Here is a 9,855-nt window from a genome sequence, read left to right on the forward strand (position 1 = left end):
GATAGTTGCCAACTTCTCCGGTTTTCTGGACGTAGCTTCTATTTTTGTGTCTGCCTCCTACGGTGACTCGTTCATAACAGCCAAAGCAGTCAGGGAATCACAATGTTATTGCTACGAAAGACTGAATCTAGGCTATCAGAAAGAACACCAACTCCATCACCATCATCAACCCTCTCTCAGTCCACCATGTCCACTGCTAGTTCCACCATATGCAGCTCTCAAGTCCAGCTCACCCTACCAGAGACTATGAGTAGGACAAGAAAGTACTCATCCTCTCATCCACGTACACTGGGTTTGAACGCCCACATTGCCAAACTAATCTCATTAGAGATGATGCCCTACCGGTTGGTTGAAAGCGAAGCTTTCCGCGAACTCATGGCCTACGCAGTACCACGCTATGACCTACCTGATAGTTGCCAACTTTTCCGGTTTTCTGGACGTAGCTTCTATTTTTGTGTCTGCCTCCTACGGTGACTCGTTCATAACAGAATCACCCGCCATACCGCAGATCCTAGGGTACTCAGTAGCAGGAAAGAATTGTAAAAAAAAAAAAAAAGGTGTGTATATTTTTTCCTCTATATCTCTGAGGCCGTAGGGGGAATTTTTTTTTCTCTCAATGGAGATAAAGCAATTGTCTGATCGCGTGGAGCATCTCGCTGCCGAAGTGCGGGGAATTTCCGCCTACCTTGCTCATTCACATGCTGCTGAACCAAAGATTCCACACGTGATGTATTTTTTGGGGATCGGTCTAAATTTTTGAATTTCAAAAATAATTGTAAATTATTTTTTGCCTTGAAGTCTAACTCGTCAGGGAGCTCCACACAGCAGGTTAAAATTGTCATCTCTTTGCTGCGTGGCGATCCCCAGGATTGGGTGTTTTCTTTGAAACCTGATGATCCTATTCTGACTAATGTGAATGCATTTTTTCAAGCCTTGGGGTTGTTGTATGACGAACCTAATGCCATTGATCAGGCTGAAAAGACCCTGCTGGCATTGAACCAGGGTCAAGATTCTGCAGAATCGTACTGTCAAAAATTCCGAAAGTGGGCGGTGCTTACTACCTGGAATGATAATGCCCTGGCTGCTCTCTTTCGGAAGGGTTTGTCAGAAGCCGTAAAAGATACTATGGTGGGATTTCGTGTTCCCTCTGGTCTTGACGATTCTATGTCATTAGCTATTCAGATTGATCGGCTTTGCGCGAACGCAAAACTGCACGAGAAGTGTTGCCACTTGTTGAACAAATGTCTGAACCTATGCAATGTGATAGAGTTTTGTCCAGAGAGCAGCGTCAGGAGTTCAGAAGGCGTAATAAGTTGTGTTTTTTCTGTGGAGATGCCTCGCATATTATTTCTGTCTGTCCTAAACGAGAGAAACGCTTTGCACACACGTTTCCGGTTGGTGGTGTTCAACCTAAGTTTCTTCTGGCTATTACTCTGATCTGCTCCATGTCCACATTTTCCGCCAAGGCTTTTGTGGATTCGGGAGCAGCTCTAAACCTAATGGACTTGGATTTTGCTAAACGTTGTGGATTTCCGATGACACCTCTGCGGACGCCTATCCCTTTGAGGGGGATTGATGCTACTCCTTTGGCAAAAAATAAACCTCAGTTTTGGACCCAGGTGGTAATGCGGGTCGCCCCAGACCATCAAGAAAATTGCAGATTTTTGGTGTTGCATAATCTGCATGATACCATTGTTCTGGGGTTTCCCTGGTTGCAAATTCATAATCCAGTTTTGGATTGGAAATCTGTGTCTGTGGTGAGTTGGGGTTGTCGGTGTGCCTTTAGTGAGGCTCCGGTGTTTTCCACCTCTGAGTCGCATGATGTTCCTGATTATTTGGCGGACTTTTATGATGTATTTAGTGAGAATGAGTCTGCGTCTCTGCATGCTCATAGGAGTTATGACTGTGCAATTGAACTGAGCCCGGGGTGTAAATTCCCCAAGGGTCGGCTCTTCAATTTATCTGTACCCGAGCACGAGGCTATGCGATCCTATATTAAGGAGGCGTTGGAGAAGGGTCATATTAGACCATCCTCGTCACCCTTAGGTGCCGGTTTTTTTTTTGTAGCCAAAAAGGATGGATCATTAAGACCTTGTATTGATTATCGTGCCCTCAACAAAATTACTGTTAAATATCAGTATCCGTTACCCCTGATTTCGGATCTATTCTCTAGAGTTAAAGGTGCTTGCTGGTTTACCAAGCTTGACCTCAGGGGGGCGTATAATCTTATTCGCATTAAGCATGGGGATGAATGGAAGATGGCGTTTAATACTCCACAGAGGGACATTTTGAGTACCTGGTGATGCCTTTTGGGCTCACTAATGCCCCTTCTGTCTTCCAGTGCTTCATGAACGATATTTTCCGAGATTTTGTCGATAAATTTTTGATTATCTATCTGGATGATATTTTGATCTTCTCCAAGGATTGGGATTCTCATGTGGAACATATTCGGACTGTGTTCCGGATCTTGAGGGAGAATTCCCTGTATGTCAAAGGATCTTAATGCCTTTTTGGAGTACAGAGGATTTCTTTTTTGGGATTTATTTTGTCTCCGTCAACTATTGAAATGGACCCGGCCAAGGTACAGGCCATTTACGATTGGGTTCAGCCCACTTCTTTGAAGGCCCTTCAGAAGTTTTTGGGTTTTGCTAATTTTTATTGGAAATTTATAGCAAAATTTTCTAGTATTGCCAAGCCATTGACTGATTTGACTAAGAAGGGTGCTGATGTGTTAAATTGGTCTCCAGAGGCTGTTTCTTCCTTTCAGGAGCTGAAGCGAAGATTCACCTCCGCCCCGGTTTTGCGGCAACCTGATGTCTCACTTCCGTTCCAGGTAGAGGTGGATGCTTCTGAGATTGGTGCAGGAGCTGTTTTGTCCCAAAAGGATCCTGTAACATCTAAAATGAATCCCTGTGCTTTCTTTTCCCGAAAGTTCTCTCCATCTGAACGTAACTATGATGTGGGGAATCGGGAACTGTTGGCCATGAAATGGGCATTTGAGGAGTGGAGACATTGGTTGGAGGGAGCTAAGCATCAAGTCGTGGTCCTCACTGACCACAAGAATGTGATTTACCTAGAGTCGGCTAAGCGCTTGAACCCTAGACAGGCTAGGTGGGCCTTGTTTTTTACACGTTTTGATTTTGTGGTTTCTTTTCTTCCTGGAACTAAGAATGTCAAGGCAGACGCCCTCTTTGCTGATTCTCCTGTGGTGACCAAGTCTGCTACCATCTTAGGCGAAGGGGTAGTTCTTTCTGCCATCTCGCCCGATTTGAGACGTGCTCTGGAGGAGTTCCAGGAGGACAAACCTGAGCGTTGTCCCAGTGGAAAGTTGTATGTTCCTGACCAGTGGAAGAAGAGAGTGATGTCTGAAGTTCATTGCTCTGCTTTGGCTGGTCATCCAGGTATTTTTGGTACTAGAGATCTGGTGAGTCGGTCTTTTTGGTGGCCCTCCTTGACTCGTGATGTCAGGAATTTTGTGCAGTCCTGTGGGACTTGCTCCCGGTCTAAATCGGGTTCTCGCTCTAGTGGGTTGTTGATGCCTTTGCCTGTCCCCAAGAGACCATGGACCCATATTTCAATGGATTTTATCTCTGATATGCCTGTCTCTCAGAGAATGACTGTTATTTGGGTGATTTGTGATAGATTCTCTAAGATGGTCCATCTTGTACCACTCCCTAAGTTGCCATCTTCCTCTGAGTTGGTGCCATTGTTTTTGCAACAGGTGGTTCGCTTGCACGGGATTCCTGAGAACATTGTATCTGACAGAGGAGTTCAGTTTGTGTCTAGATTTTGGAGGACTTTCTGTTCCAAGCTGGGAATTCAGTTGTCCTTCTCCTCTGCGTTTCACCCTCAGACCAATGGGCAGACGGAGAGAACAAACCAGACTTTGGAGTCGTATTTGAGATGTTTTATTTCTGCCGATCAGGATGATTGGGTTTCATTTTTGCCCTTGACCGAATTTGCTTTAAATAATAGAGCTAGTTCTACCACTTTGATGTCACCTTTTTTTTGTAACTTTGGTTTTCACCCTCGATTTTCTTCAGGGCAGGTGGAGCCTTCTGCCTGCCCAGGCGTTGACACTGTGGTGGAGAGAATGCAACAGATCTGGGACCAAGTAGTGGATAAGTTGTCTCTCTCCCAGGAAAAGGCCCAGCGGTTTTCCAACCGGCTTAGGACCGTTGGTCCCCAGTTTAAGGTTGGTGATATGGTGTGGTTATCGTCAAAAAATATTGCTATGAAGGTGGCTTCTCCTAAGTTTAAGCCTAGATTTATTGGACCTTACAAGATTTTGGAGATTATTAATCCGGTCTCTTTTCGTTTGGCTCTTCCTGTCACATTTAAAATCCATAATGTGTTCCATAAGTCTTTGTTGAAGAGGTTTGTTGAGCCTGTTGTTCCGGGGGTGGCACCTCCAGACCCTGTATTGGTGGAAGGTAACATGGAATATGAGGTAGAGAAAATACTGGATTCTCGTCTGGCTAGACGGAGACTCCAGTATTTCGTTAAGTGGAAGGGTTATGGTCAGGAGGATAATTCCTGGGTCTCTGCCTCTGATATTCATGCCAAAAGATTGGTGCGTGCCTTTCATCGGGCTCACCCTGATCGCCATGGTGGCTTGGTTGAGGGTTCGGTGACCCCTCCTCAAGGGGGAGGTACTGTTGTGAGTTCATTTTCCCCTTCACCACTCAGGCCCGATGAACTCCCTCTGCTGGTTAAGAAAGGTAGTGAGCCTGATTATCAAACATCTGAGACTAATGATGATGACTGGCTGAGTGGAGTTGCTGACTGGATATAAGGCCGTCGACGCCCTTCTGCCCTGCGGGTGATTTCTCTGTGGGATCCTTGGATACCAGTCTGAATTCCTGCTCTGCTAAAGCTAAGTTTTTCTGCTCTGCCTTTTGCATTTGTGCTTTGACCTTTTTTGCTGGATTTCTGCCATTCCCTGCTGGGGTGAGCTGAATTCCTTTAGCTCTGTCTTCAGAAAATACCTGAGTGCTGATTTAGTTTTTGAAGCCTAGCTGCTTCAGGGCCTTTTTCCATATCAGCCTGTTGGCTTATGTCTTTCATAGGGTTTTTGCAGATTGCAGACAGCAACCGTCCTTTCCTGTCCTGTTTAGTTAGTTTGGGCCCCATTGTTTGCTCAGCCTATCTTTCTATGTGTGTGAGTGTTTTTTCATCTTGCTTCACCGTCATTATATGTTGGGGGCTGCCTTTTACTTTGGGGTCTGCTCTGGGGCAGTTTAGATTTCCTTTTCTGTCTTTAGGCTATTTAGTTCTCCGACTGTGATCGAGGGGTCTAGGGCACCGTAGGAACCCCCCACGGCTACTGCTAGTTGTGTTGATAGGTTCAGGGGTCTGCAATCTGATAGTTGCCAACTTCTCCGGTTTTCTGGACGTAGCTTCTATTTTTGTGTCTGCCTCCTACGGTGACTCGTTCATAACAGCCAAAGCAGTCAGGGAATCACAATGTTATTGCTACGAAAGACTGAATCTAGGCTATCAGAAAGAACACCAACTCCATCACCATCATCAACCCTCTCTCAGTCCACCATGTCCACTGCTAGTTCCACCATATGCAGCTCTCAAGTCCAGCTCACCCTACCAGACACTATGAGTAGGACAAGAAAGTACTCATCCTCTCATCCACGTACACTGGGTTTGAACGCCCACATTGCCAAACTAATCTCGTTAGAGATGATGCCCTACCGGTTGGTTGAAAGCGAAGCTTTCCGCGAACTCATGGCCTACGCAGTACCACGCTATGACCTACCCAGTCGGCACTTCTTTTCTCGCAATGCCATCCCAGCCCTCCACGTTCATGTGAAAGACCGCATTGTCCATGCACTCAAGAAATCAGTGAGTGGAAAGGTGCACCTCACAACAGATGCATGGTCCAGTAGGCATGGCCAGGGCCGTTACGTGTCCATCACTGCGCACTGGGTTAATGTGGTGGATGCAGGGTCCACAGGGGACAGCGGCAGTGGGACAGTGCTGCCTAGCCCACGGTATAGGAAACAGTTGGCTGTAGGCGTTCGACCCTCCTCCAGAAGCGAAAGCTCGTCCACAGCGCGCAGTCGCACGAGCACTCCATCCGCAGCTGCCAGTGTTGCACACTCGGTGTCCCACTATCTAACAGCTAGTGGTAAGCGTCAGCAGGCTGTGTTGAAGATGATGTGTTTGGGCGACAACAGACACACTGCGGCGGTACTGGCCTACTACTTGCAGTGACAAACTGAGTCATGGCTGGGCAGTCTACATCTTGAGGCAGGCAAGGTAGTTAGTGATAACGGCCGGAATTTTGTGGCAGCCATAGCCCTTTCAAAACTCCGACACATACCTTGCCTGGCTCACACCTTGAACCTGGTGGTGCAGTGCTTCCTCAATAATTATCCGGAGTTAACAGGCCTGCTCCAGAAGGTCCGAAGACTGTGCTCGCACATCCGCCGGTCGCCCGTACACTCCAGTCGTATGCAGAAGCTACAGCGATTGCTCCAACTTCCCAAGCACCGCCTAATTATCGACGTTGCAACAAGGTGGAACTCCACCCTGCACATGGTTGAGAGGCTGTGCGAACAGAGGCAGGCAGGCTGTAATGCATTTGTGGGAGGATACACGGCCAGGCACTTTGAGGGCAGAGTTGTCGGGTGCGTAGTGGTCGAAGCTGAAAGACCTCTGTAAAGTCCTTCAGTGTTTTGAGGAATGCACACGACTGGTAAGCGCAGACGACGCCATCGTAAGCATGAGCATCCCACTTATGCATCTGCTCATGCAAACTTTGACGCACATTAAGGAGCAGGCGTCCTCAGCCGAGGAGGAGGGAAGCCTTGATGATAGCCATTGTCTTCTCCGGGACCTCTCCTGGACGAGGTGGAGGAAGAAGAGGAGGAGGTGGATGATGGTGGGGATGATTATTTAGGGGAGGAGGATGCTTCTCGTGGGGCAAGAGAAAATGTTGGCGTGGCAAGGTCAGGTACAGGGTTTGTGCGTGACTGGAGGGATGTGGATTTGCCAGAAAGTGCTCCTCCACCCAGCACTCGCAGTGCATCATTGACACCTGGAACATTGGCCCACATGTCAGATTATGCCTTGCAGATCCTAAAAAGGGACCCCCCGCATTGCCAAAATGATGAATGATGACGACTACTGGTTGGCCAGCATCCTGGATCCACGCTATAAAGGCAAATTCCAAAACATCATGCCACAGGAGAACCTTGACCTAATATTGGCTAACAAACAAGCAACTGTGGTAAACCGTTTGTCAGAAGTGGCGTTGGAGACGGGGGATAAATGTTGTGGACTGATTTTTCAAGTCCCGCTCACACGACTAGTAATACTGCATCGATTGAAAGTGATAGGAGACAGCAGTTGTCAACTATGGTTACAAACTACTTCTCATCCCATATCGATGTTCTCCCTCACAGGTCATTCCCCTTTGACTATTGGGCATCTAAACTGGACGCCTGGTCTGAATTGGCACAATATGCCTTACAGGAGCTCGCTTGCCCTGCTGCTAGTGTGCCATTGCCCTGGACAGGTGGGTGGGCCGACTCTTAGGCGCCAGCACTGGCACAGGGTCCCTCATAGTGCAATCAAGTGTCTCTGACGGTGGGGGTGCACACCCGCCGTCAGACACACCGGCGTACTATGAGGGGCCCAGTGCCAGTACCGACGCCCACGAGTGGGCCCCCCTTGCTTGGGCAGGGCCCCAGCATTTGCAATATTTACCTCTCCCTGCTCCTCCGCTGTGTAGTCTGGGCTGTCAAATCCTTCCCTGGGACTGCCACTACAAATTTGGTGAACTGATAGATGATGGTTAAGACATAGCTATGCCCTGTCCTGCTGGCTGGGCTCTAGCTTTAGATGATCAATGGCTTCCATTTCTTATGGACGTCGACTCACAATGAGATGCAGTGGTGGTTTATCATCAGCTTTCACAGTTTTCCTACTCACAGACGTGTGACATTCCTGCCCACATTTTTAAATGTGCCCTCTCATGCCAATCCAATAGAATCGCCTACAGCCTGTGGCTTCTGTCTTTTGCACTCCAAAGTTACCTGACAGATCATGATAGGCAGTGAGGACCATGTTTACATCTCTCCCTGTGATCAAAATTTGATGGAGATGAGTAACGGTGATGGGATCAACGGTACTGCGATACAGCAACCCTTTCATCACAAAGAACTGTTTTCGCTGTCTCCACACATAAAGTAATTGAGGGTCAGCATCGCCTCTGAGAATTCTCCCGGGAGTTTTTCCCGTGATTAGTACTTCCTAAATTTCTGCAATCACTCGACTTTATGTCTGTACTTTTATCCATCTCGTTTCCTCTTGCGGAGAGTCTGGACTGTCTTACTGAGACAGAAATATATATGAAGATTTAAAAATACCCCAACAGTGTATACTGGTGTACGCTTCAAAAACATTTCCATTTTTCTACTTTTTAGATTGTTGTCTAATCCATACTGAGGCTGTGAGTGTCTTTGTCGGACTCCGGAAATAAACACGGAGATTTTAAATGTTTAAACTATGCTATATATACCTGTTATCCGGTGATACTGTACTTTCTCAACTTTCTGTAATCTTGTTGGATCCATACTGTGCCTGAGACCGTCTGAGTCTGCCTCCTGATTACAGATGAGTGGTGTTTGAGTGTAACTGTTGGCCAAGTTCAAATTCTAGCTGTTTTGGGCGGTGTTAGATCCGTTCGTCGAACTACAACACTTTGATTAAAATTCGGCTGTTCGAGTTTCCGTTCGAGAACGTTTCGTTAAACAAAAGCGTATCTTTTTTTTCACATTAATAATGGTTTTCAATGATAATAGACAGTTTTAGGGCATAGTAGCGGTGTCTGGTAGCCAGCGGTGTAGTACACCTGTGAAGGAGCTACACCATGTGTGTTTCTAATAATTTTTTACCGCATATTGTCCTGAAACTCCTTTTGGGCCTAGTAACTGTGTCTGCTACTCAGAAGAGGAGCCCACCCGTGAACCGAGCTATGCCGCCTGTTTATGAAAGAACCAGTTTTTGACAGCATTTACACCACTTAATACTTTGGGCCTAGTAACTGTGTATGTTACTCAGCAGAGTTGGCCACCCGTGAACTAAGCTATGCCGCCTGTTTATGTAAGAACTGTGTGCTACTCGGCAGAGGAGCCCAGCTGTTAAGCAAGCTACAGCACCTGTGGTTTGGACACTTAATTTTTTCACATTCTTTCTGGAATGCCGTTTAGGCCTAATTCCGGAATTACAGTTGACCTGCACTTACTGGGAAATGCTTGTTCGCGGGGAAGAATTGTAATCCCAGATCCCCATCACTAACGGGGTTCAGCGTGTTATCCGCACCTGTAAGCGATACACGCTGGTCCTTTCATTGTAGCATGCGTGTAGCCCCGGACATGTAAGGGCATGACAGACCTGTTATTGGCCGATCTCGCATGCCAGAGCCTCGCGTGTCCCTCTAGTAAGCTGGACGCGGACCGCGGGGGCATGCCTGAGTCTCGTTCGTTAACGGAATTAAGCTTGCAATCTGTGCAGCTTTTTTGTGGATGGCATGGTTGAGGTTGCCCGTGTTGAGTCCAATTAAGCCGCAGGCTCCACTTCTGGTCGTGCCCTTCTGGACATTCCTTTAAGGTTCAGCTTTGCAACCATACTGCTCCCGGAAACCAAACACTTTTCCTGACAGTGACATTCTGGTCAAAGAGCGCGATGACATCACGTCTGTACGCCCTCTGCCTAAACAGTCCAAGTGCAGAGAGATGGAAGATGGGGACGACGAGGAGTCCAGAGTACAGGGATTCCCTAGCGAGGAGACTTATTTAATTGTTTTAAAGGTTGGGAGCAATTTTTGGGGAGCAC

Source organism: Dendrobates tinctorius, unplaced genomic scaffold (assembly GCF_039654945.1).
Source record: "Dendrobates tinctorius isolate UK_male_01 unplaced genomic scaffold, ASM3965494v1 ptg000223l, whole genome shotgun sequence".
Classification (NCBI taxonomy): domain Eukaryota; kingdom Metazoa; phylum Chordata; class Amphibia; order Anura; family Dendrobatidae; genus Dendrobates; species Dendrobates tinctorius.